The 26,469-nt window shown below is 42.6% G+C and overlaps 1 long non-coding RNA gene across 1 annotated transcript; it reads right to left on the bottom strand.

Annotated features, from left to right (window-relative positions):
• Window positions 1-1,415: 1,415 nt before the first annotated feature.
• On the bottom strand, window positions 1,416-1,954 carry LOC147886239 (uncharacterized). The gene is made up of 3 exons (XR_015543288.1): window positions 1,863-1,954; window positions 1,720-1,773; window positions 1,416-1,455 (listed from the first exon to the last, which is right to left on the bottom strand). It is a non-coding gene; the product is annotated as an uncharacterized LOC147886239 (long non-coding RNA).
• Window positions 1,955-26,469: the final 24,515 nt, after the last annotated feature.

Genomic DNA, 26,469 nt, shown 5'->3' on the forward strand with positions numbered 1-26,469 from the left:
TGTGGTATTGTGCCTTACCTGCCAAAGGACATATGCATGCCAACCAACCACTATCAGACAAATAAACTGATGCAACTGCAAGCCCATGCCGCACATGGTCCTTGAGCAAGACATTCCAAGTAGGAGTCGGTCCTCTCTCATCAATTAGATAGCCAGATGGAAAATTGAGCAATATAAAATCTAAAGCCCACTTCACCTTCTTACTCATCCTCTTGTAGTCCTGATCTCGACTAGCCACTATAATGAAAAACTCATGCAAAATAGCATACTTATCATTTCTTTTAGAGTCAGCAAAGTCTTTGCCCATGGCAATGTAATCACCAACCGTACAAGCAAACAAAGGTGTGATGCCACGGGCCAAGGAAATGTCAGGTGACTATGATTGATGGAACACATATTGCTTCAAAAGTCTTGAGATTGATTCTCCACCTATATGCAAAAGCAAATCAATTACAAGCAAAACTAGTGATAAAAGAACAACTCCATAAGTAAAACACCACCACACCCTTACTTGCACTCTTTGTGTGATCGATTTCATGATGCATAGGACTAGATGGTCCCTCATCTAGAAAGAGAACAATCATAAACTTATTAACGCAATGTCAAAACGAATTGAAGAAAACAACAATAAACAATCATAGTGTATCTTCCTTACCTTTTTTTGTAGCATGTTCTTGTTTCTCTTTCTCTTTCTCTTTCTTATCTCTCCTTGAGCTTCCCTCCACTTTGTCCTTCCTTGCTTCACTAGCTTTCTATGAAGCATAAGTGTTGTACAAGTCTCTTTCCCGCACCAGTACTTGTCCTTTAGAGAAATCTATCCACCAGGGGCAATGTGCTAATTCCCATTGAGAGAGACGATGCATTCCAGGTGGATACATGCATGCAGCATGACCAATCTCCACCCAACTCTTGCACAAATTTGGAATGTCAAAGATCCTTTTCTCTGTTGCTAAGTGGGAGAGATATCTATCAACCAAGAAACAAAAAAATTTTGGATGTCCCAAACCATTAAAAGGTCAAGAAATCAGGTGGAACAACCATCAATGATTGTGTAATTACATGAATCAATAGCACAAACATAGAGAAATAAAAAATAAACATTGGATTTGAATTGAAATCATACCTATAAAGCACCCTATGGGTAGCCATGTCCAACTCAGATAGTCCATCTCCTTTTTTTCCACCCTTATTCTCCATCACAACAATAAGATGTCGTGGCCACTTAGACCACATAGGGAGCAACATACCAAAAGACAAACAATTGTTTCCTTTGATCTTAGCACCACAAACATATGTTTTCTCCCCTCCAATTTTATATCCTCCATGTATTGCTGCAATGTGTAATCCTTAGGGGTATCTAAAGGAGTGCCCATTGTTGTGATCACCCTCAAATCTTCAAGCACTTTCAATGACTGTGTCTCCACCTTCTCCAAAAATATTTCTCTACTAATCCACCTAAACAGTAAAAGTTGATGTAATTTTATAATAAAAAATAAGAGTCATGCCATTGGTAAGAAACATACAAAAACCATGAAAGTTGGTTTGTATTGGTAGTAGAAACACACCCTTTGTACTCAAGGTTGCCCACAGGCATGAAGTACATGTCTCGCATAGGTTTAGTGGCTTCTAACAAAGAAAGGAATATATTTTTCTTTTCTAATCTCAAATCAGACTTTGCAATGAGTTGGAGCTTCTCCAATGTCACGCAAGAGTCTGTACCATCAAAGCACAAGGCAAACAACTTTTCCAACCAAGCCTCTCCAAGACCAGGATCTATACAATTCAACACCTATCCAAAGATGACATGTTAGTCACTTAACTTCAAAATAAATGCAACAAAGTATAGAAAATTCAATTCACACCTTTCCCATCCTATCAGCAATTCTCTTTTGAATTATGGTACGTTGCTTTCCTTCTACCTCTCCCCTTTGATCTAAAGGTAGCTTTGTAGATATTTTGTCAATTTCCTTTTTAAGCTCTGTATTGTACTCCACCTACATCCATAAGTTCCAATTAGAGAAAGAAAAGGAGTGATAAAGAAATAAGAGTCAATATGAGTGTGATATTCTACCTGGAAGACAAGCCTTGCTAGATAACCTCTTGTCAATGGAAACCATGGCTTCTTCCCTTTACTCTCTTGAGCCCTCCAATTCTCTATTGATTTGATCTCACTCGAAGACAATGTTCTCATAAACACCAAAGGGTCACACTCACAAATGTTGTGTGCATTTATGAGTATGTCCCTCAGACTGGGTTTGATAATGGCATGTTCATTCATACTACAAAACAAAGAGCAAAGTACAACCCAATCAATAAATGCAAAGTAGCACAAAACACAAATGTCAAGAAGCTTCAAAGAGCACATGTACTTACGAATTCATTCATTGTAGCATTGCCAAGAGAGAAATCTCACTAATTTTCCTTGGGTCAATTATTGTGCATACCACTCGTACATGTCTTTTCTTGTTTGTAAAAAAGATGTCCTTGATAACACTCATCCATGCAGTGGTCCTATGATTGCCCTCCCAAACAAATAGCATCTTTCGTGACATAAAATGAAAGTCAGTGTTAGACATCACATCTTTCTCAAACTCTTCATCCACCTCTCTCCAAGTGGGAGACCAACTCTCCCTCATATCATCTGTCACAACTATCTCCTCTCCATCACTCTTGCAAACAGATACAATGAAAGACCCTTTCTTTGGGAGATAGCCCTCCACTTGGAATGTACTTTTGAGTGAAGATACATCATCACGAAGTCCTCTCACTCTTGCATAGGGTATCAACCTACACAATGGTATGCGAGGACACCGATCTGAATCAAGCATCCTACATTTGCCAATCACATCACCTCCTCCTCCCACCTGAACTTCATTGTCATCCAACTCATCCTCCTCCACTCTTGGACCTTCATCTCTTTGAGTTGATGATGTTTCAACCTCTAGACCCACCACGCTTTTTGGTTCTTCCATTCCACCTATTGATGATTCAACATTGTGATCTTCTTTTGTTCCTCTTGTTGCCTTTGTAGCATGTGCCACTTGAACTTTTCTTCCTTTCATATATCTACCAATGCAATTGATTTCCAGTTTAGGGAACATATATCCACTTATGTGCTAAAAGAAAAAGGTTCATCTCTCATGCACACACATTGAATTGATTGAAATAGAATTAACAGAATAAGGAATTCAATTGTTGATGCCAAGACATTAAGATTGCAATACAAATTTCTTGAAGATATTACATGTCCTTGATATAAATTGTTACAGATACACAAATACTTATAGACAAGTGCATTGATAGAAATACATATTATAAAAAAGAATTTCATAAGAAGGATATACCTGAAATTATATCTACAAGTACATGATTACATGCATTGTCAAGACTGAAGAAACAAGGGGTTAAGACTGAAGAATCAAGACAAAGCAATGCACATAGTGTATCAACTTGTAGTCCTATCTATACACTTGTATATATGGAATTGCAGTGGTATATATGCATTTCTATGCACTTGTATGCCTATCCCTTACCCTCATGAAAAGACACCCAAAGAGGACAAAAAGGACAGCGCGTTAACGCGCTGTCCTTTTTGACCTCTCAAGGTGTCTTTTCATGAGGGGTTCATACTCTAGACACAAAACAAAGCCATGCACTAGTGTACATGCACTTGATTAATGCATTGTCCTTTTTGACCTCTCAAGGTGTCTTTTCATGAGGGGTTCAGACTCTAGACACAAAACAAAGACATGCACTAGTGTACATGCACTTGATCTTAAATGCAACAATTTGTAAGCAAGGAGGGGCTATTGGACTACCCGAGGGGCCAAAATAGACAGCACGTTAACGCGCTACCTATTTTGGTCCGTCATGCAATCCTAGAGCATATGCGGGATTGTCTTTGAATTTGACCTTCTTTACCATGCTCGCTACCGGCAGTGGAAGGTAGGTCAGGTGGATATGGAAACAACTATGCAGAATGGGTAGGTAGTACTTTGCATGTCGTTGTTTCACTACATCTACCCCTATTATTGCTTGAATATCTCGCATGGGGGGGAGGGCACTTGGACTGCTTGGGGTAGAAAAAGAGGCAGCGCGTTAACGCGCTACCTCTTTTGCTACCCCAGGCAGTCCAAGAGTCCCTCCCTTGCATGGATTTTGTCCAAGAGTCCCTCCCCTGGAGGGGAGGGTGGGGGAGAAGCCGAGGCCTTTGACAAAGAAGGCGTGGGTGAGCTTAGCAGAGGGGGAATTAGCAGCTTCTCGTCATCTGTTTGGTTGAATTCACAGGCACTGCCTCAACAACCAGCAATGGAGAGGAAAAACGATGCACATGAGAAGTCGAAAGACATACTCAAACATTCCTCCGGCGACCAAGTTGACTGGAATGGAGTTGAATGGAAACAGAGTTGAGGCATGGGAAAAAAAGTGTCCAAGAGATGTTGAATGGCTTTCCAAGGATTTCTGTTGTCGCTTCAAAGACTCCCTTCAAAGACTCGTTCAAAGACTCGCTTCAAAGATTTTTGCCGTCCGCTTCAAAGACTCACTTCAAAGACTCATGGACGCCTGAAGCAAATTTCCACTTATATCATGAATGACAGGAAAGCGCATCCTCTTACGCATTTCATCCTGAACACAAGAGCAAAAATTCCTGGCAGCCGCAGTGCGAGCCGCATTAGAGGTTGGCTATCATCATTAGAGGTTTGCGACGGGAGGATTTGTTTGTTACTTCTAAGGTTCTGTGCAAAATCTCGCCGCTGATGTGTATTTGAGGGACATGTTGAATGTATACTGTGCTAGGAACCGAAATGGGAATACAATCAAGCTTGCCCAAGCAATTTCGAAGCTTCTTCCTCCAATGCTAGTATTTTAGTTTCTCATATCCAATGCTAGTATTTTCAATATCGCCAAGGCCATGATCGCTTGTATGCATAGCCATGATCGCTTGTATGGTGAGTTGATTGTCGTCCAAAACTTCCAGCAAAGCTTCAGGCCCTTCACTTTTGCAACCTCCAGCAACCTCCAGCAAAGCTTCAGGCCCTTCACTTTTGCAAGCCCCACCCTCAAGAAGATTTTCCAGATGACGGCCATAGCGATGACGTAGAGCATGCTGACTATCCATTGCCATGTCTATGGCACAAGCAAGGGAGACTTGGCGAGCTATGGAGCAATTGGAGCAATTGGCACAGATCAGCTACAGAAATCAGCTCCTTGGCGTTGTTAATCAGCTACGGAAATCCTTCAACCGTCAAATGAAATGATCTTTACCTGGCATGATCTTACAAAGACTCGTTTTGCCTCCGCTCAATCTACAGCCTCCGTTCCATCACAGCCTCCCCCCAAAAACCTCCGCTCAATCTACAGTCTCGAGCACGCCATTCTACTCCACCTCGCAAAATTTCGCTACCAGCACGCCTTTCGTCTCTGCAACTTCCCCGTCTTTGCCATTCATGCTACCCGTCTCTGCAACTTCCACGCTTGCAACCCATCTTTTCGCTACCCGTCTCTGCAACTTCCATCTCTACCACGTCTCACCGCCATCTGCTTGATTTCTGCCCATTTTCCCCTATTATACTAAAAACCTTTGGATGCCTTTGGTGGCTTCCCATGCCAAAGGCACCACTCTCTACTAATACTCATGCAGGAGTCCATTCTGCCGTATCTCTTCATTATGGCAGGAGGTGACATTGCGTATGCTGAGCCTTCTGAATTGCACTTAGAGGCAAACTAGTTTTCTGTAACGGAGGCTTCAGACCATTTGAGCACTCACATGGGAGGGAGACTCTTGGACTGCCTGGGGCAGCAAAAGAGGCAGCGCGTTAATGCGCTGCCTCATTTGCTACCCCCGGCTGTCCAAGTGCCCCTCCCTTGCATGGCTATGGTCATTGAAGTTCAGAAGAGAAAAGAGGTGTGCTTACCTCAGAATCTCTTTGCTCCTCGAAGTTCGTTGCTCGTTCAACCTTCTTCTGGTTACCTAGCTTTTGGATTATCAAAGCTCTTTCCTCTTTGAAGCTCTTTGCTCGTTGCCCAACTCCTGGAATATGGAAGCTCGCTAAAGCTCTTTGTTTGTTGCCGTTTGGACTTTCTTCTGGTTGCCTAGCTCCTAGATTACAGAAGCGAACAGAGGTAAAGGGACCTGCAGGGTAAACTGTTGAACGTAGACATCGCTTGTTGGTGGGGAGGAAGGGATGGTTGAGGAAAAACGGCCTCCTTCTGACTCCGCCCTTCCTCATTATTAGAGCCGCTTTAATTCTGCCTTTCCTCAAGATTTTGCAAGATACCATGTCGATTTTGCAGTAATGATTTTGCAGGCGTGGCCTTTATAGAAACGATTCTCCAGTGATTCTCCAGTGATTTTGCTGTCAGGAGAAGACGTGGAGAATGCTAGCAACCGCATAAACCCATTGTACTGACTCATGATGTCAACCGCATAAACGGAAGGTGGGGGAATAGTAATATTGCTCGTTCATGCAAACGTGAAGTGAACTAACACATTTTAATAGTTTTAAATTTAGATATAGATTTGAGAAGACACACATTTTGATAGTTTTCAATTTAGGCATAGATTTGAAATACTACTCATTTAGTTGTATTTTTTGTGTTCAACTATTGTTTTGAGAAAAAAATTGTCCATCAGTATTAGAAAAAGTGTTATATATTAATATAAAACTATTATGTATTAGTTCTTGTCTTATAATATGTGTTTCTATTCCTCTCTAACTATTGCTAGTAAAATATAATAAATATTAATATTTGATTTTTCAATACCAATATATAAATTTGAAAGTGACTTGTCTCTTTATTCATTTATATTAAATGTACACCCTTACTGAATGAAATGCATGGAGGCATCGTTCAAGTTACTATCTCCATGCTGGCATCTTGTTCAATGATTACCATTATTCTAAACAAATAAACACATATTGTTCAATAAAGACTTACAGTTAAACGACCACCTTGGATGCTAATAGTGGCAACTCTACAAACTTTTTAGTAGCAAGCCATTTGCATTTGACAGGTTATTTGAGATGTTGTAATTTGGATTGTCCTTTCCTTGAACGAATGGAAGTTTTTAATGATACACTGTGGAAAGGAAAGCTTAGGAGGCCTCCTCTACCTGGTCCCATTGATCCAGCTTTGGGGTCACTTGTGTGCAAGCATTGTGATGCAATACCAAAGTGTGTTCACCTATGCAGTGCTATTATATATTATTGCTTTCCCCATGAACGAGTGAAGACAACAAGATGTGCAGTGCATGTGGGTTTCCATGACCATCCAGTTGAAAAAGGTAGAAGTCGAGCAAAGGAAATGCAAGTAGAGGATCTTCTTTCAATGCATGCTAAGTTGAATAGAAATTCATCTTGCAAAAATATCGAGGTGTTTGTGGAACAAGAGTTTGTGATGGATATGATGCTAGCAAAGGATGGGGCTGTTGTGGAGCCGCTAGATGATCAAATGTTTGAAGAAGTACTTGAAACCATTCCACCAATGACCCAGAGATGGAGGCTTCAGAGAGTGGTGCAGAGAGCAAGAAGTGAGGCTAGAGGAGGGGATGGTGGAATGGATTCAGTACTTGATTTAAAGAGGAGATGTAGATATCCATACCTACAAAGTATCCTTTTTCTTGAACAATTGCAAGATGAACAACAACCACATATCTTCAAAATGTCGACCATTGGTCTAGGATGAGGAGTTGATCTAGTGAATCACATGCAGCATGGTGGAAGCTTGGGATCACAATGGGTTCATTTTGACCATGTGCATCGAGTGAGGGGATGGTCAACAATGGATGCTCATGTGTATGACCCATCCATAAGGGAACTGTTAACTATAGCAATATGTGAATTCAAGGTGGAGGATAACCATGCTCAGGTTCAATTCTGGGAGCTATTGAGCAATACAATGGAGAAGAATGGTTTTGAAAAACCTCAATTCCGTGGATTCATGGTAGATGGAGTAGGAGCAAATTGGCTAGCTGTCCGCACTATTTACAATGGTGGACCTGAAAATGTGATGGATGGTAGATAAAGAACTTATGTTTTCCATTGGGAGATGAGCATGGTTGAGCACACCAAACGATGCATTAAGCCACAATTTCAAGAGGAGCATAAAGTTCTATGTCAGAAGTGGAGAGAGGCAACAACTTCAACTTTTGCAGACCGATGCAACCAAACATTGAATTTGTATTGGTCCCCCATTCATGTGAAGGAGGGTGAGCTACCAACATTGCATACGTGGCTAGCTTGGTGGGATGTTAGAGTCAACCAGTGGGGGGGAATGTTCTTATGGCAAGAAGAGCACTCTGGATTTGTTCCTACAGTGAACCTTTCAGAGACAACATTCTAGCATGAGAGCAGCACATGAATATGAAAAACACATAACATTGTATGATGCTTGTGCAACAGATCTTGCAATGAGTGTCCTTCAGAGTGCCCACTACAATGCCTTTATGAATGGAAAACACTTGGGTACAGGACCAAATTTGGATGCTCTACGTCGAAGAATACTAGGTGGTAGTGGGTCTGGTAAAGGGGACAGAAATAGGCTTGTGGATTTATCACACACAGTGATTGAAGAGTCCGGGATACAATCTCTTGAGATGCATAGACCAGTAACAGAACCGGTGAGCATAAGAAGAAAGAGGGGTTCAAAATATTCGACATCGGTCCATGCAAATGATAGTCATCAACTAGAGTACATCACAGTGACAACAAGGAGAGTGATAGGAAAAAGAAGACACATTGATTTTAAAAGTCCATCACAGGATGGGGTTTGTAGAGAGATAGATATTCATGAAGCCAATTGGGCCATCAGGAGAACCGAACCACATAGCGTTGTCACATGCTTTGGCTACTTGGCAGAGAGTCGGAGATGATGTGGGGCACTAATCAATGCACTTGGTAGAACTGCAAGTTATGGTGTGCCAGCCCCTTGTTTTAAGGGAAGAAGGCAACATTCTCATGGAGTGACAGAGCAGTTTGTATGGTTTTGTAATACTTTTGTCACCCATACATGGAATGTGGATAAATCCATTCAAGGTGTTCCTGGGGTCTCTCCAGGTGTATGGAAGGTTGCAAGTGGGACATCAATGACTATAGATGAGAGGGGTGCTCTTGTAAGGGCAGGGTTTGTATTTGATAGTGATGATTCTATTGGTGTGATGGGGCCTCCTTGTGCGCAGCAGATCCATACACCTAGCCATGTCCGCCCTTCTCGTTGTGATGGAAAGCTTGTTTCATGGAGAAGTAAGTTGAATAAAGATTTCAAGGAAAGGATACACAAGGTAGTTACGGAAAATGGGGAGGTGGTGAGAGAGAACATCATTATTCCACATGAGGTGCATGTATTCCATGTTCGTACAGCAGGATCAATGTCCAAGGGGCTAACATATAGTGTCTCGATTTCAGAGTTCCCACGTTGCACATTCCTTGATTTCATAGAAAGGGAAGCAAGAAAAAGTCCCTACATGCCTTGCAAGCACATATACTTTGTGTTTATTTGTGTCTTGGGCTTGGCTGAAACGGTGCATCAGTTTATGCAGCAGGCTGCAACGACAAAAGTTGAATTGTTTCAAGCTCTAGGTGGTAGAAGAAACCCATCAAGTATATAGTGTATGGCTTGGATGTCCTTTTTTTGCATTTCCTTCAGAAGCGGATAATATATGTAGGTGTGCTTCCATGCATGAAGCTGCACTAAGTTGTATTTTTTGAAGGTGGAAGAAACCCATCAAGCATGTAGTGGGCAGCCTAGATGTACTTTTTTTATATTTCTTTTGGAAGTGGATGATATACATAGGTGTGCTTCCATGTTTTGGCAATGCACAAAAAACATTTTGTAAAATCATTCCAAGGGCTAGAAGATATTTTGAAGCATCAAAATTTTTACTCAATTTTTATGTTAAATTTTTTTTTGTATGACATATGTTTTTTGTGCTATGGAGTTAATAACTTTTAGAAAAAAGGTGTCTTGTGACAACATGAAGAGCATTTAATGTAATATGTCACTATATAGTCTCAGTATTGAAAGCATATTTTCTCATTACTTTTTCATAGAAATGGAAACATTATTTGAACATGTACTTCCAGAAACATGGTAGCCAAGATGCAGGCAAGTGGGTAAGTTTTCTTTGAACATAAATTGTGATTATTGCATGGTAATTGGCTGTGTTGAATGAATATGATGTGGCTGTTATTAAACACATAACAATGTGCATTGTTGTTTGTCCACGCTCGCTTATTTGGCCTCGCTCGCTTTTCTTCGCTCGCTTTTTGGTAATCCCCCCCCCGCTTCTCTCTCTCTCTCCCTCCCCTCCCTCTCACCTCCCCTCCCTCTCACCCGGCGGTCACGGCCGCCAGGAACCCTCCCCTCTCTCTCTCTCTCTCCCTCCCCTCCCTCCTCTCCCCTCTCTCTCCCTCCCCTCTCTCCTCTCCCCTCCCTCTCACCCTGGTGGTCACAATCGCCAGGACCCCCCCTCACTCTCTTTCTTGCTTTCTCTCTCCCTCCCCTCCCTCCTCTCTCTCACCTTGGTGGCCGCGGCTGCCAGGACCCCCCCTCTCCCTCCCTCCCCTCCCTCCTCTCTCTCTCACCCTAGCGGCTGCGGCTACCAGGACCCCCCCCACTCTCTCTCTCTCGCTCTCTCTCTCCCTTCCCTCCCTCCTCTCTCTCTCCCTCCTCTCTCTGTCACCCTGGCGACCGCGGCCGCCAGGACTCCCCCCTCTCCCTCCCTCCCGTCCCTCCCCTCTCTCCTCTCTCTCTCTTACCCTGGCGGCCTCGGCCGCCAGGACCCCCCTCTTGACCCCGCTACCCCTGTTCCCTCTTACCTCGTCGCCCCTGCTCCCCCTACCCCGTCGCCCCTGCTCCCCCTACCGTACCGCCCCCTGCTCCCTCCCCTCCCTCCTCCCTCCCCTCCCTCCCCTTGGTGGCTGCCGCGGCCACTAGGATCCCCCCTCCCTCCCCTCCCTCCTCCCTCCCCTCCCTCCCCTCCCTCCTCTCTCTCTCTCCCTCCCTCCTGCCTCCCTCCTGTCCTAGCGGCTGCGGCTGCTAGGACCCCCCCCTCTCCCTCCCTCTCGTCCCTCCTCTCTCTCTCACCCTGGTGGCCTCGGCCGCTAGGACCCCCCCTCTCGACCCCATCGCCCCTGCTCCCTGCTCCCTCCTACCCTGTTGCCCCCGCTCCCCCCTACCCCGCCGCCCCCTGCTCCCTCCCCTCCCTCCTCCCTCCCCTCCCTCCTCCCTCCCCTCTGTCCCCCTGGCGGTCGTCGTGGTTGCCAGGATCCCCCCCTCCCTCCCCTCCCTCCCCTCCCTCCTCTCTCTCTCTCCTTCCCTCCTGCCTCCCTCTCCTCCCTCCCGTCCTGGCGGCTGCGGTCGCCAGGACCCCCCTCTCCCTCCCTCCCGTCCCTCCCGTCCCTCCTCTCTCTCACCCTGGCTGCCTCGGCTGCCACGAACCCCCCTCTCGACCCTGCCGCCCCCGCTCCCTCCTACCCTACCGCCCCCCGCTCCCCCCCTCCCTCCTCCCTCCCCTCCCTCCTCTCTCTCTTTGCCTCCCTCCCTCCTCCCTCCCCTCCCTCCCATCCTCGCGTCCGTGGCCGCTAGGACCCCCCTCTCCCTCCCTCCTGTCCCTCCCATCCCTCCCCGCTCCCTCCTACCCTGCTGCCCCCTGCTCCCCCTACCCCGCCGCCCCCGCTCCCCCCTACCCTGCCGCCCCCCGCTCCCTCCCCTCCCTCCTCCCTCCCCTCCCTTCCCCTGGCGGCTGCCACGGCCGCTAGGATCCCCCCCTCCTCCCCTCCCTCCTCCCTCCCCTCCCTCCCCTCCCTCCCTCCCGCCTCCCTCTCCTCCCTCCCCGGCCGCCAGGATCCCCCCTCCCTCCCCTCCCTCCCCTCCCTCCCTCCCGCCTCCCTCCCCTCCCTCCTCCCTCCCTCTTCCTCCCTCCTCCTACCTCCGTCCCTCTCTCCCCCTACCTCCGCTCCTCCCTCCCTCTCTCCCTCCCTCCCTCCCCTCTTCTGTCGGTCCTCCCTCCCTCCTTGGCTCCTCCCTCCCTCCTTTCCTCCCTCTCATCCCCCTCCACTTCCCTCTTCCTCCTGGAGGCCATGGCCTCCAAGGCGTCTCTCCTTCTCTCTAAACTTTCTTCTCTCTAGTTCCTCTCTCTCTTTCTTTCTTTCTCTCTCTTCAAATTTTTGAAAAAAAATCTAGATAAAGAATTAATCAAAAAAATTTACAAGTACCTGGAAAAAGTTTGTAAGTTTGCTCTTTCTTGCTTTCTTGCTCTTCCTTCCTTGCTTTCTTGCTCATCCTTGCTTTCTTACTTTCTTGCTTCAATGAATGAAATGAGGGGAGAATGAATGAAGAAGGAAGACTATATATAAGAAAAATTAGGTTTTCCTCCTCCTCTCCTATTGGCTTTCCATTCCTCCCCTCTCTCCTATTGGCTTTTCATTTCTCCCCTCTCCCATTGGCTCCCATTACTCCCCCTCTCCCATTGGACCCCCATCCCTCATCCCAATCTTCCATTGGCCCTCCCCCCATCCATTTCTTCTTCCTCCCCCATTGCCACCACTCCCATCCCACATTTCCACCATGTCCCATACTCCTCCCATTTCCCAAAATCCCATATTTCCCCATCTCACTCTCCTTTTTTTCATCCCCTATTAACTCCCCTCACTCATTTCACTCCCTTATTATCCTACTCCCCTATTACCTCCCCCTCTCCCATTCCATTCTTCCCTCCCCACTCTCACTTCCACTTCCCATTACTAACTTGCCATTTGAAAACTATTAATATATTATTATACTAATTTTTATACTTATTATCATACACCCTATTACTTTCCCTCTCCCATTCAACTCCTCCCTCCTCACTCCCACTTCCACTTCCCATTACTCACTTGCTATACACATTTGCAAACTATTAATATATTATTACATGATTTTTTATACTATTTGCAAACTTACATGTGGGCAAAATCACAGGTGTCAAAGCGATCCTATTGTGGTCATACAACAACTGTGCTTTTATTCGAGGGTGTATTTATCCTCATCAACAAGCTTATTTTAGCTTTTATTTTGACACAATACTCAAGGTATGAAGTGCATAATTTGTGCACTAGGTGTTTACTTTGTTGTATCAAAATTGTTTGCCACACACACACACATATACACATACCAAGAATTTTCTAATATTATCGCATCTACATTTCTCCGATGGGCACAAAACTTTGTACACGCCTCAACCTAGGTCTTATTGACTTGCATACAAAGTGGTGCACCCATCCCATAAGTACTTGTTCGGATAACACACCTGCAAACGTATTTTATGACAATTGTGCACAACACTAGGAACAAAATGGTGTATAATGTGCGATCGACTATGCAAAGCATATCCAATGGACACAAGACTTTGCAGGTTCCTCAAACTAGGTAGTATTGACTTGTGTGCGAAGTGGCATCCCCATCTGATAAGTACTTGTTTGAAAAATACTCCTAGGATCGTGTTTTTTGATGGTTCTACATGACACCAAGGCAAAAACGGTATTTAATACTCAATCTATGATGTAAAGCATATCCGATGGGCAAAATACTTTGCACGTGCCTCAAAAGTGGTGGTATTTTGTTCCATGCAAAGTGGAACGCCCATTCAATAAGTACTTGGTATGATAATACACCTAAGAGCGTGTTCTTTGATGGATGTGCATAACACTAGGGGGAAAACGGTGTATAATGTGTGATCCCCCATGCAAAGCATAACCGATAGATACAATAGTGTGCACGCACATCAACCTAGTTGAAATTAACTTTCTTGCAAAGTGGCTCCCCCATCTGACAAGTACTTTTTAGAATATCACACCTAGGATCATGTTTTTTATTGGTTGTTGTCCATGACACTAAGGCAAAAATGCTGTTTTATGCTTAATCGATAATGCAACGCATATCCAATCATCACAATACTTTTCACACATCTCAACCTAGGTATTATTGACTTACATGCAAAGTAGCATGCCCATCCCATAAGTACTTAGTCGAATAACACATCTAGGACCACGTTTTTTGATGGTTGTGCATGACACTAAGGCCAAAACAGTGTTTAATGCTTGTTCGACAATGCAAAGCATATTAGATGGGCACAATACTTTGCATGAGTCTCAAAAATTATGCTATTGCATTGCATGCAAAGTGCTACACCCATCTGATAAGCAATTGGTCGGATAACACACCTAAAAGCGTGTTTTTTAATGGTTGTGCATGACATTGAGGCACAAACGGAGTTTAATATGTGATATACCATGTAAAGTACATCCGATGGGCACAATACTTTGCACCCACCTCAACCTAGGTGTTATTGAGTTGCATGAAAAGTGGCATGTCGGTTAGATAAATACTTGATCCGATAACACACCTAGGACCTTGTTTTTTTACAAATGTTCTTGACACTAAGGAAAAAATGGTGTTTTATGCTTGATCGACAATGAAAAGCATATCCAATGGGCACAATAATTTGCACACACCTTCAACTAGGTTGAATTGACTTACATGCAAAGTGGCATGCCCATCCCATAAGTGCTTGATCGGATAACATACCTAGCAGCATGTTTTTTTACGGATGTGCATGACACTAGAGCAAAAATAGTATTTAATGCTCAATCGACCATGCAAAGGATATCTGATGGGTACAACACTTTTCCAACTCCTCAACCTAGGTGGTATTGAAATTTTCTCAAAGAGGCACACCCATCCGATAAGTACTTGGTCAGATAACACACAAGGGCATGTTTTTTTACGGATGTGCATATCACTAGGGGAAAAATGGTGTATAATGCATGATCGACCATGCAAAGCATATCCAATGGTGAAAATACTTTGCATGCACCTAAATGTAGTTGAAAATGACTTGTGTGCAAAGTGGAGCCCCCATCCGATAAGTACTTGTTTGAATAACACACCTAGGACCGTGTTTTTATATGGTTGTGCATGACACTAAGGCAAAAACGGTGTTTTATGCTTGATCGACAATGCAAAGCATATCCGATGGGAACAATACTTTGCACACACCTTCAAATAGGTGGAATTGACTTACCTGCAAAGTGGCATTCCCGTCGCATAAGTACTTGATCGGATAACACACCTAGCAGCATGTTTTTTTATGAATGTGCATGACACTAAGGCAAAAATGGTATTTAATGCTCGATCGACCATGCAAAGCATATCCGATGGGCACAATACTTTTTCTAAGCCTTAACCTAGGTGGTATTGAAATGTTCTCAAAGAGTCACACCCATTCGATAAGTACTTGGTCAGATAACATACCTAAGGGCGTGTTTTTTTATCGATGTGCATATCACTACCGGAAAAACGTTGTATAATGCGTAATTGACCATGCAGAGCATATTTGATGGTGGCAATAATTTGCATGCATCTCAACCTAGTTGAAAAAGACTTGCGTGCAAAGTGGAGCCCCCATCCGATAAGTACTTGTTTGATTAACACACCTAGGACCATGTTTTTTTATGGTTGTGCATGACACTAAGGCAAAAACGGTGTTTTATGCTTGATCGATAATGCAAAGCATATCCGATGGGCACAATACTTTGCAACACCTTCAACTAGGTGGAATTGACTTACATGCAAAGTGGCACGCCCATCCCATAAGTGCTTGATCGGATAACATACCTAGCAGCGTGTTTTTTTACGGATGTGCATGACACTAAGGCAAAAATGGTATTTAATGCTCGATCAACCATGCAAAGGATATCTGATGGGCACAAAACTTTTCCTACACCTCAACCTAGATGGTATTGAAATGTTCTCAAAGAGGCACACTCATAGGATAAGTACTTGGTCAGATAACACACCTAAGGGCGTGTTTTTTTACGGATGTGCATATCACTAGGGAAAAACGATGTATAATGCGTGATTGGCCATGCAAAGCATATCCGATGGTCACAATACTTTGCACACACCTCAATATAGTTGAAAGATACTTGCGTGCAAAGTGGAGCCCCCATCTGATAAGTACTTGTTTGAATAACACACCTAGGACCGTGTTTTTTTATGGTTGTGCATTACACTAAGGCAAAAACGACGTTTTATGCTTGATCCACAATGCAAAGCATATCCGATGGGCACAATACTTTGCACACACCTTCAACTAGGTGGAATTTAATTACATGAAAAGTGGCATTCCCATCGCATTAGTACCTGATCGGATAATACACCTAGGAGTGTGTTTTTTTTATGGATGTGCATGACACTAAGGAAAAAATGGTATTTAATGCTCGATCGACCATGCAAAGCATATCATATGGGCACAATACTTTTCCTACACCTTAACCTAGGTAGTATTGAAAGTTTCTCAAAGAGGCATACCCATCCGATAAGTACTTGGTCAGATAACATACCTAAGGGCGTGTTTTTTTACGGATGTCCATATCACTATGGGAAAAACGTTTTATAATGCGTGATTGACCATGCAAAGCATATCCGATGGTGACAATACTTTGCACGCATATCAACCTAGTTGAAACACACTTGCGTGCAAAGTGGAGCCCCCATCCGATAAGTACTTGTTTGAATAACAGACCTAGGACCGTGTTTTTTTATGGTTGTGCATGACACTAAGGCAAAAACAGTGTTTTATGCTTGATCGACAATGCAAAGCATATCCAATGGGCACAATACTTTGAACACACCTTCAACTAGCTGGAATTTGACTTACATGCAAAGTGGCATTCCCATCCCATAAGTACTTGATCGGATAACATACCTAGGAGTGTGTTTTTTTCCGGATGTGCATGACACTAGAGTAAAAATAGTATTTAATGCTCGATCGACCATGCAAAGGATATCCGATGGGCACAATAATTTTCCTATGCCTCAACCTAGGTGGTATTGAAATGTTCTCAAAGAGGCACACCCTCCTGATAAGTACTTGGTCAGATAACACACCTAAGGGTGTGTTTTTTTACGGATGTGCATATCACTAGGGAAAAAACGGTGTATAATGCGTGATCGGCCATGCAAAGCATATCCGATGGTGACAATACTTTGCACACACCTCAACCTAGCTGAAAGAGACTTGCGTGCAAGTACTTGGTCAGATAACATACTAAGGGCATGTTTTTTTGCGGATGTGTATATCACTACCGGAAAAACGTTGTATAATGCGTAATCGACCATGCACAGCATATCTGATGGTGACAATACTTTGCACGCATCTCAACCTAGTTCAAACGGACTTGTGTGCAAAGTGGAGCCCCCATCCGATAAGTACTTGTTTGATTAATACACCTAGGACCGTGTTTTTTTATGGTTGTGCATGACAGTAAGGCAAAAACGGTGTTTTATGATTGATCGATATCCGATGGGCACAATACTTTGCAACACCTTCAACTAGGTGGAATTGACTTACATGCAAAGCGGCATGCCCATCCCATAAGTGCTTGATCAGATAACATACCTAGCAGCGTGTTTTTTTCGAATGTGCATGACACTAGAGCAAAAATAGTAATTTAATGCTCAATCGACCATGCAAAGGATATCGAATGGACACAACACTTTTCCTATGACTCAACCTAGGTGGTATTGAAATGTCCTCAAAGAGGCACACCCATCGATAAGTACTTGGTCAGATAACACACCTAAGGGCGTGTTTTTTTGCGGATGTGCATATCACTAGGGAAAAACGGTGTATAATGCGTGATCTGCCATGCAAAGCATATCTGATGGTGACAATACTTTGCACACATCTCAACCTAGTTGAAATAGACATGTGTGCAAAGTGGGGCCCCCATCCGATAAGTACTTGTTTGATTAACACACCTAGGACCGTGTTTTTTTAAGGTTGTGCATGACACTAAGGCAAAAACAGTGTTTCATGCTTGATCGACAATGCAAAGCATATCCCATGGGCACAATAATTTGCACACACCTTCAACTAGGTGAAATTGAATTACATGCAAAGTTGCATTCCCATTGCATAAGTACTTGTTTGGACAACACACCTAACAGTGTGTTTTTTTACGGATGTGCATGACACTAAGGCAAAAATGGTATTTAATGCTCGATCGACCATGCAAAGCACATCCGATGGGCACAATACTTTTCCTATGCCTTAATCTAGGTGATATTGAAATGTTATCAAAGGGGCACACCCATCGGATAAGTACCTGGTCAAATGACATACCTAAGGACGTGTTTTTTTGCGGATGTGCATATCACTATAAGAAAAACGTTGTATAATGCGTGATCGACCATGCAAAGCATATACGATGGTGACAATACTTTGCATGCACCTCAACCTAGTTGAAAAGGACTTGCATACAAAGGGGAGCCCCCATCTGATAAGTACTTGTTTGAATAACACACCTAGGACCGTGTTTTTTTATGGTTGTGCATGACATAAAGGCAAAAACGGTGTTTTATGCTTGATCGACAATGCAAGCATATCTAATCGGCACAATACTTTGCACACAGCTTCAACTAGGTGGAATTGACTAACATGCAAAGTGGCATTCCCATCGCATAAGTACTTGATTGGATAACACACCTAGCAGCGTGTTTTTTTAAGGATGTGCATGACACTAAGGCAAAAATGGTATTTAATGCTCGATCGACCATGCAAAGCATATCCAATGGGCACAATACTTTTCCTAAATCTTAACCTATGTGGTATTGAAATGTTCCAAAGAGGCACACCCATCCGATAAGTACTTGGTCAGATAACATACGTAAGGGCGGGTTTTTTTGCAGATGTGAATATCACTACCGGAAAAACGTTGTATAATGCGTGATTGACCATGCAAAGCATATCCGATGGTGATAATACTTTGCATGCATCTCAACCTAGTTGAAATGGACTTGGGTGCAAAGTGGAGCCCCCATCCGATAAGTACTTGTTTGAATAACACACCTAGGACCGTGTTTTTTTATGGTTGTGCATGACACTAAGGCAAAAACGGTGTTTTATGCTTGATCGACAATGCAAAGCATATTCGATGGGCACAATACTTTGCACACACCTTCAACTAGGTGTAATTGACTTACATGCAAAGTGGCATGCCCATCCCATATAGGTTTGATCAGATTACATACCTAGTAGCATGTTGTTTTATGGATGTGCATGACACTAAGGCAAAAATGGTATTTAATGGTCGATCGACCATGCAAAGGATATTCGATGGGCACAAAAATTTTCTTACGCATCAACCCAGGTGGTATTGAAATGTTCTCAAAGAGGCACACCCATCCGATAAGTACTTGGTCAGATAACACACCTAAGGACGTGTTTTTTTACGGATGTGCATGTCACTAGGGGAAAAACGGTGTATAATGCATGATCGGCCATGCAAAGCATATCGGATGGTCACAATACTTTGCACGCACCTCAACCTAGTTGAAAGATACTTGCGTGAAAAGTGGAGCCCCCATCGGATAAGTACTTGTTTGAATAACACACCTAGGACCGTGTTTTTTTTGGTTGTGCATTATTACACTAAGGCAAAAACGGTGTTTTATGCTTGATCCACAATGCAAAGCATATCCAATGGGCAAAGTACTTTGCACACACCTTCAAATAGGTGGAATTGAATTACATGCAAAGTGGCATTCCCATCGCATAAGTACATGATCGGATAACACACCTAGCAGTGTGTTTTTTTACGGATGTGCATGACACTAAGGTAAAAATGGTATTTAATGCTCGTTCGTCCATGCAAAGCATATCCAATGGGCATAATACTTTTCCTATGCCTTAACCTAGGTGGTATTGAAATGTTCTCAAAGAGGCACACCCATCCGATAAGTATTTGGTCAGATAACATACCTAAGGGCGTGTTTTTTTATGGATGTGCATATTACTACGGGAAAAACGTTGTATAATGCGTAATCGACCATGTAGAGCATATCTGATGGTGACAATACTTTGCACGCATCTCAACGTAGTTGAAATGGACTCGTGTGCAAAGTGGAGCCCCCATCCGATAAGTACTTGTTTGATTAACACACCTAGGACCGTGTTTTTTTATGGTTGTGCATGACACTAAGGCAAAAACGGTGTTTTATGCTTGATCGACAATGCAAAGCATATCTGATGGGAACAATACTTTGCAAACACCTTCAACTAGGTGGAATTAACTTACATGCAAAGTGGCATTCCCATCGCATAAGTACTTGATTGGATAACACACCTAGCAGCGTGTTTTTTTACAAATGTGTATGACACTAAGGCAAAAATGGTATTTAATGCTCGATCGACCATGCAAAGCATATCCGATGGGCACAATACTTTTCCTACACCTTAACCTAGGTGGTATTGAAATGTTCTCAAGGAGGCACACCCATACGATAAGTACTTGGTCAGATAACATACCTAAGGGCATGTTTTTTTTACAGATGTGCATATCACTACCGAAAAAATGTTGTATAATGCGTAATCGACCATGCAGAGCATATCCGATGGTGAAAATACTTTTCATGCATCTCAACCTAGTTGAAAGATACTTGCATGCAAAGTGGAGCCCCCATCCGATAAGTACTTGTTTGAATAACACACCTAGGATCATGTTTTTCTATGGTTGTGCATTAGACTAGAGGAAAAATGGTGTTTTATGCTTCATCGACAATGCAAAGCATATCTGATGGGCATAATGCTTTGCACACACATTAAAAAGGTGGAATTGACTTATATGCAAAGTGGCATGCCCATCCCATAAGTACTTGATCGGAGAACATACCTAGCAGTGTGTTTTTTTATGGATGTGCATGACACCAAGGCAAAAATGGTATTTAATGCCCGATCAACCATGCAAAGCATATCTGATGGGCACAATACTTTTCCTACACCTCAACCTAGGTGGCATTGACATGTTTTCAAATAGGCACACCCATCCGATAAGTACTTGGTCAGATAACACACCTAGGTGAAACCCACTTGCGTGCAAAGTGGAGCCCCCATCTGAGAAGTACTTGTTTGAATAACACACCTAGGACGTGTTTTTTTATGGTTATGCATGACACTAAAGCAAAAACGGTGTTTTATGCTTGATCAACAATGCAAAGCATATCCGATGGGCACAATACTTTGCACACACCTTCAAATAGGTGGAATTGACTTACATGAAGGTGGCGCGCCCATCCCATAAGTACTTGATCGGATAACATACCTAGCATCATGTTTTTTTACGGATGTGCATGACACTAAGGCAAAAATGGTATTTAATGCTCGATCGACCATGCAAAGCATATCCGATGGGCACAATACTTTTCCTATGCCTTAACCTAGGTGGTATTGAAATGTTCTCAAAGAGGCACACCCATCCGATAAGTACTTGGTCAGATAACATAACTAAAGGCATGTTTTTTTGCGGATGTGCATATCACTACCGAGAAAATGTTGTATAATGCACGATCGACCTTGCAAAGCATATCTGATGGTGACAATACTTTGCATGCACCTAGGACCGTGTTCTTTTATGGTTGTGCATGACACTAAGGCAAAAATGGCGTTTTATGCTTGATCGACAATGCAAAGCATATTCGATGGGCACAATACTTTGCACACACCTTCAACTAGTTGGAATTGACTTACATGCAAAGTGGCATTCCTATCGCAGAAGTACTTGATCGGTTAACACACCTAGCAGCGTGTTTTTTTACGGATGTGCATGACACTAAGGCAAAAATGGTATTTAATGCTCGATCGACCATGCAAAGCATATCCGATGGGCACAACACTTTTCCTACACCTTAACCTAGGTGGTATTGAAATGTTCTCAAAGAGGCACACCCATCTGATAAGTACTTGGTCAGAGAACATACGTAAAGGCATGTTTTTTTGCGGATGTGCATTTCACTACCGAGAAAACGTTGTATAATGCATGATCGACCTTGCAAAGCATATCTGATGGTGACAATACTTTGCATGCACCTCAACCTAGTTGAAACAGACTTGCGTGCAAAGTGGAGTCCCCATACGATAAGTACTTGTTTGAATAACACACCTAGGACCGTGTTCCTTTATGGTTGTGCATGACACTAAGGCAAAAACGGTGTTTTATTCTTGATCAACAATGCAAAGCATATCCGATGGGCATGATACTTTGCACACACCTTCAACTAGGTGGATTTGACTTACATGCAAAGTGGCATTCCCGTCGCATAAGTACTTGATCGGATAGCGCACCTAGCAGCGTGTTTTTTTACGGATGTGCATGACACTAAGGCAGAAATAGTATTTAATGATCGATTGACCATGCAAAGCATATCTGATGGGCACAATACTTTTCCTACACCTTAACCTAGGTGGTATTGAAATGTTCTCAAAGAGGCACACCTATCCGATAAGTACTTGGTCAGATAACATACCTAAGGGCGTGTGTTTTTGCGGATGTGCATATCACTAGGGGAAAAACATTGTATAATGCGTAATCGACCATGCAGAGCATATCTGATGGTGACAATACTTTGCATGCATCTCAACCTAGTTGAAACAGACTTGTGTGCAAAGTGGAGCCCCCATCCGATAAGTACTTGTTTGATTAACACACCTTGGACCGTGTTCTTTTATGGTTGTGCATGACACTAAGGAAAAAACGGTGTTTTATACTAGATCGACAATGCAAAGCATATCCGATGGGCATAATACTTTGCACGCACCTTCAACTAGGTAGAATTGACTTACATGGAAAGTGGCATTCCCATTGCATAAGAACTTGATTGGATAACACAACTAGCAGCATGTTTTTTTACGGATGTGCATGACACTAAGGCAAAAATGGTATTTAATGCTCGATCGACCATGCAAAGGATATACGATGGGCACAATACTTTTCCTATGCCTTATTCTAGGTGGTATTGCAATGTTCTCAAAGAGGCACACCCATCCGATAAGTACTTGGTCAGATAACATACCTAAGGGCGTGTTTTTTTGCAGATGTGCATATCACTATAGGAAAAACGGTGTACAATGCGTGATCGACCATGTAAGGCCTATCCAATGGTTGCAATACTTTGCACATGCCTCAACCTAGTTGAAAGATACTTGCATGCAAAGTGGAGCCCCCATCCGATAAGTACTTGTTTGAATAACACACCTAGGATCGTGTTTTTTTATGGTTGTGCATTACACTAGAGCAAAAATGGTGTTTTATGCTTGATCGACAATGCAAAGCATATCCGATGGGCATATCACTTTGCAAACACCTTAAACGAGGTGGAATTGACTTACATGCAAAGTGGCATGCCCATCCCATAAGTACTTGATCGGAGAACATACCTAGCAGCGTGTTTTTTTACGGATGTGCATGACACCAAGGTAAAAATGGTATTTAATGCATATCCGATGGGCACAATACTTTTCCTACACCTCAACCTATGTGGCATCGACATGTTTTCAAATAGGCACACCCATCTGATAAGTACTTGGTCAGATAACACATCTAAGGGCGTGTTTTTTTACGGATGTGCATATCACTAGGGAAAAACGGTGTATAATGTGTGATCGGCCATGCAAAGCATATCTGATGGTCACAATACTTTGAATGAACCTCAACCTAATTGAAACCGACTTGCGTACAAAGTGGAGCCCCCATCTAAGAAGTACTGGTTTGAATAACACACCTAGGACGTGTTTTTTTATGGTTATGCATGACACTAAAGCAAAAACGGTCTTTTATGCCTAATCGACAATGCAAAGCATATCCTATGGACACAATACTTTGCATACACCTTCAACTAGGTGGATTTGACTTACATGCAAAGTGGCGCACCCATCCCATAAGTACTTGATCAGATAACATACCTTGCATCGTGTTTTTTTATGGATGTGCATGACAGTAGAGCAAAAATAGTATTTAATGCTTGATCGACCATGCAAAGGATAACTTGGCGTGTCCATCTAATGAGTACTTGATCGGATAACTTCTCCTACCAATAAATTAAGTACTAATTAAAAATTATAATAAATGAGTAGATTACTAAAAAGAGACTAATATTTATGTAATTGTTGCTACTGCAGCTTGTCTGCAAAGGACTCTCACAAAGGTGATGGCTATAGATTTTGTTCCAAGGATGGATATGATTTTATGTAGCAAAAGAGAAGTAGTTGCATTTGCTACAATCCATGATAGTGATCCCAATTCAGTTTGCCACTTTCGAAGACTTGGCGAAGATAAGGTGGCAGTTACTGTATCAAAGATTCTTAGCGCACATGTTGAGCTAAAGTATAAAAGTGGAGATATGGAAACACTTGGAGATGTTATGCCCTACAATACATCCAACAAATCATTTATAGCATGGGACAAAGATGAGACTTATGCAACAGACATTATCAAGAATACAAAGTGCACCACCTTGATTTTACTATAGGGGACATTTTACAAATGAGATCATTTGCAAATAAGACTGTAGCAGAAGGTGAAGTATTGGGATTTGAACAAGTGGAGCAATGGTCATTTGCATAGATGAGGATTCTAAAAGTCACTGATGATGGTATGGTTGATAACATAACATCCTTATGTGATCCCTACTATGAGGTAGGCAAGAATATGAGATGGAGCATGCAATTTTTAAACATGAGAAAGAGGCATGTGGTTTTCAATGATAAAGACAAGGTATACTACAATATCAAAGGACCTAAAAAGCATGCCCATGTGCTAGGCTCTATCACTTCAAATGTGGATGATTTCAATGTACTCAACTATAGAAGTGACATCTTATCTGGAGTGGATGAGTTCATTGGTTCCGAGAAACAAAATGAATTTAGAAGCGAAGCCTTATCTGGGGTGGATGAATTCTTGCATAGTGAGAAGGGCAAAGGTTTCAATAGCAATGTCTTGTCAGGTGTGGATGAGTTCATGCATAGTAACAAACCTGGTATCAATCAAGCTTGTGGATTTGTGAAAGCCATGCAAGATGTCCCAATGAGCGATGTTCTCTCAGGAGTTGAAGAGTTTCAAGGTTCTCAATACTCTTGTAGAATATTGAATTCATTGAATGGTCCTAAGAGTATGTTAAAAACGAGGATGAGATCAATAGAGGATTATTCAATATTTAACTTTGATTGTGATATGGCCAAGGATGCAATGACCAATCATGGATGCTTGGTTACAAACAAATGTGAAGAGAAGAAGTGCATAAATACAGATAACAACATGCACAAGGAACAAAAACGATCATACATATGCATGAAGAGAAAGCGAATCCAGGCAGATCCACAAAAGCAACCAAAGAGGAAGAGAGTAATGAAGGAGGAGAACATGTTAAATGCATTGGGATATCTATGTTGCAAGCGAAGATGTATGCGCTTCATTGATCTTGCAGACATCAGGGAATGTAGAGGACACATGTGGCAAAGAAGAGGAAGCGAAAGAAATGAATACCTTCTCACAAGTCTCTCTTGCTTTCTTCAGAATGGCAATAAAAGGCTAAGTTCAAGACAAAAGGTAAAACCTCTCGTAAATGGAAAAAAGATTTGCAATAAGGCATATCGCAATATTACTGGATTTTCCCATGGTACATATTGGGATTTAGTCACCAAGGCAAAGGGCGGCAACAAATTTAGCATTCACGGTAATAGAGGAAGGTCCAAATCAAGAATCTCAACTATCAAGGCAGCAGCAATTTTGCAAGACTTCATACATGAAAATGCTTTACCTCAACCCCATATATCTACCAAACTCCCTAACGGTGATGCGATCACTGAAATGCACCTTCCAATGGGCTTGACAAAGCTCGAAGTATTTGACTCTATTGCAAAAAAGCAAAGGCAAAGAGGGGATGCCATAGCTTCTTCTCATACTTTGTATACTCTTTGGAAGATATGTTAAAATCCCAAGGAGGCAAAAAATGTCAAAGTGCAATGTCTGTGATGATTTAAAGCGAGCGATTGAGAGTGCAACATGTCCAAATCAAAGGGAATTATACAAAAAAAACCAAAAATATCATCATGACCTTATTCAACATTCCAGACAAAAATATGCATTTTGGAAGGAGCAAGCTATTTCGCATCCCGATGACTACATGTGCCTTATTGTAGATGGCATGGATCAGAATACAACAACATTGCCTCGTTTTGTTGCCACTCCACCTAAATTACAAGGAAAGCACTTTCTAAAGACACATCTATGTGGAGTGTTAGTGCATGGAATTAAGTTCTTTGCAGATATATGGATTGATTCCTTGCATCTACATGATAGCAATCAAGTTGTAACATCTATTATGAAGGCAATTCACAATGTACATGCAGAAAAAGGTCACCTACCACTGACTTTGAGAATACAAGCTGATAATTGTTGGTGAGAAAATAAGAATGCACTCATGTTTGCATTCTGCTCCATGCTAGTTGCTCATCAAATCTTCAATGAGGTCGAATGTGGATTTTTGTATGTTGGGCATACACATGAGGATATCGATCAGGTTTTTAGCACAGTCTCAAGGGAGCTTAAATGCAAGGATGTGGAGACAATATGTGGAGACAATAGATGACTTGGT

Source organism: Dipteris shenzhenensis, chromosome 24, assembly GCF_047967505.1.
Source record: "Dipteris shenzhenensis isolate YYH24624 ecotype China chromosome 24, Dip_SZ_1.0, whole genome shotgun sequence".
Lineage (NCBI taxonomy): Eukaryota > Viridiplantae > Streptophyta > Polypodiopsida > Gleicheniales > Dipteridaceae > Dipteris > Dipteris shenzhenensis.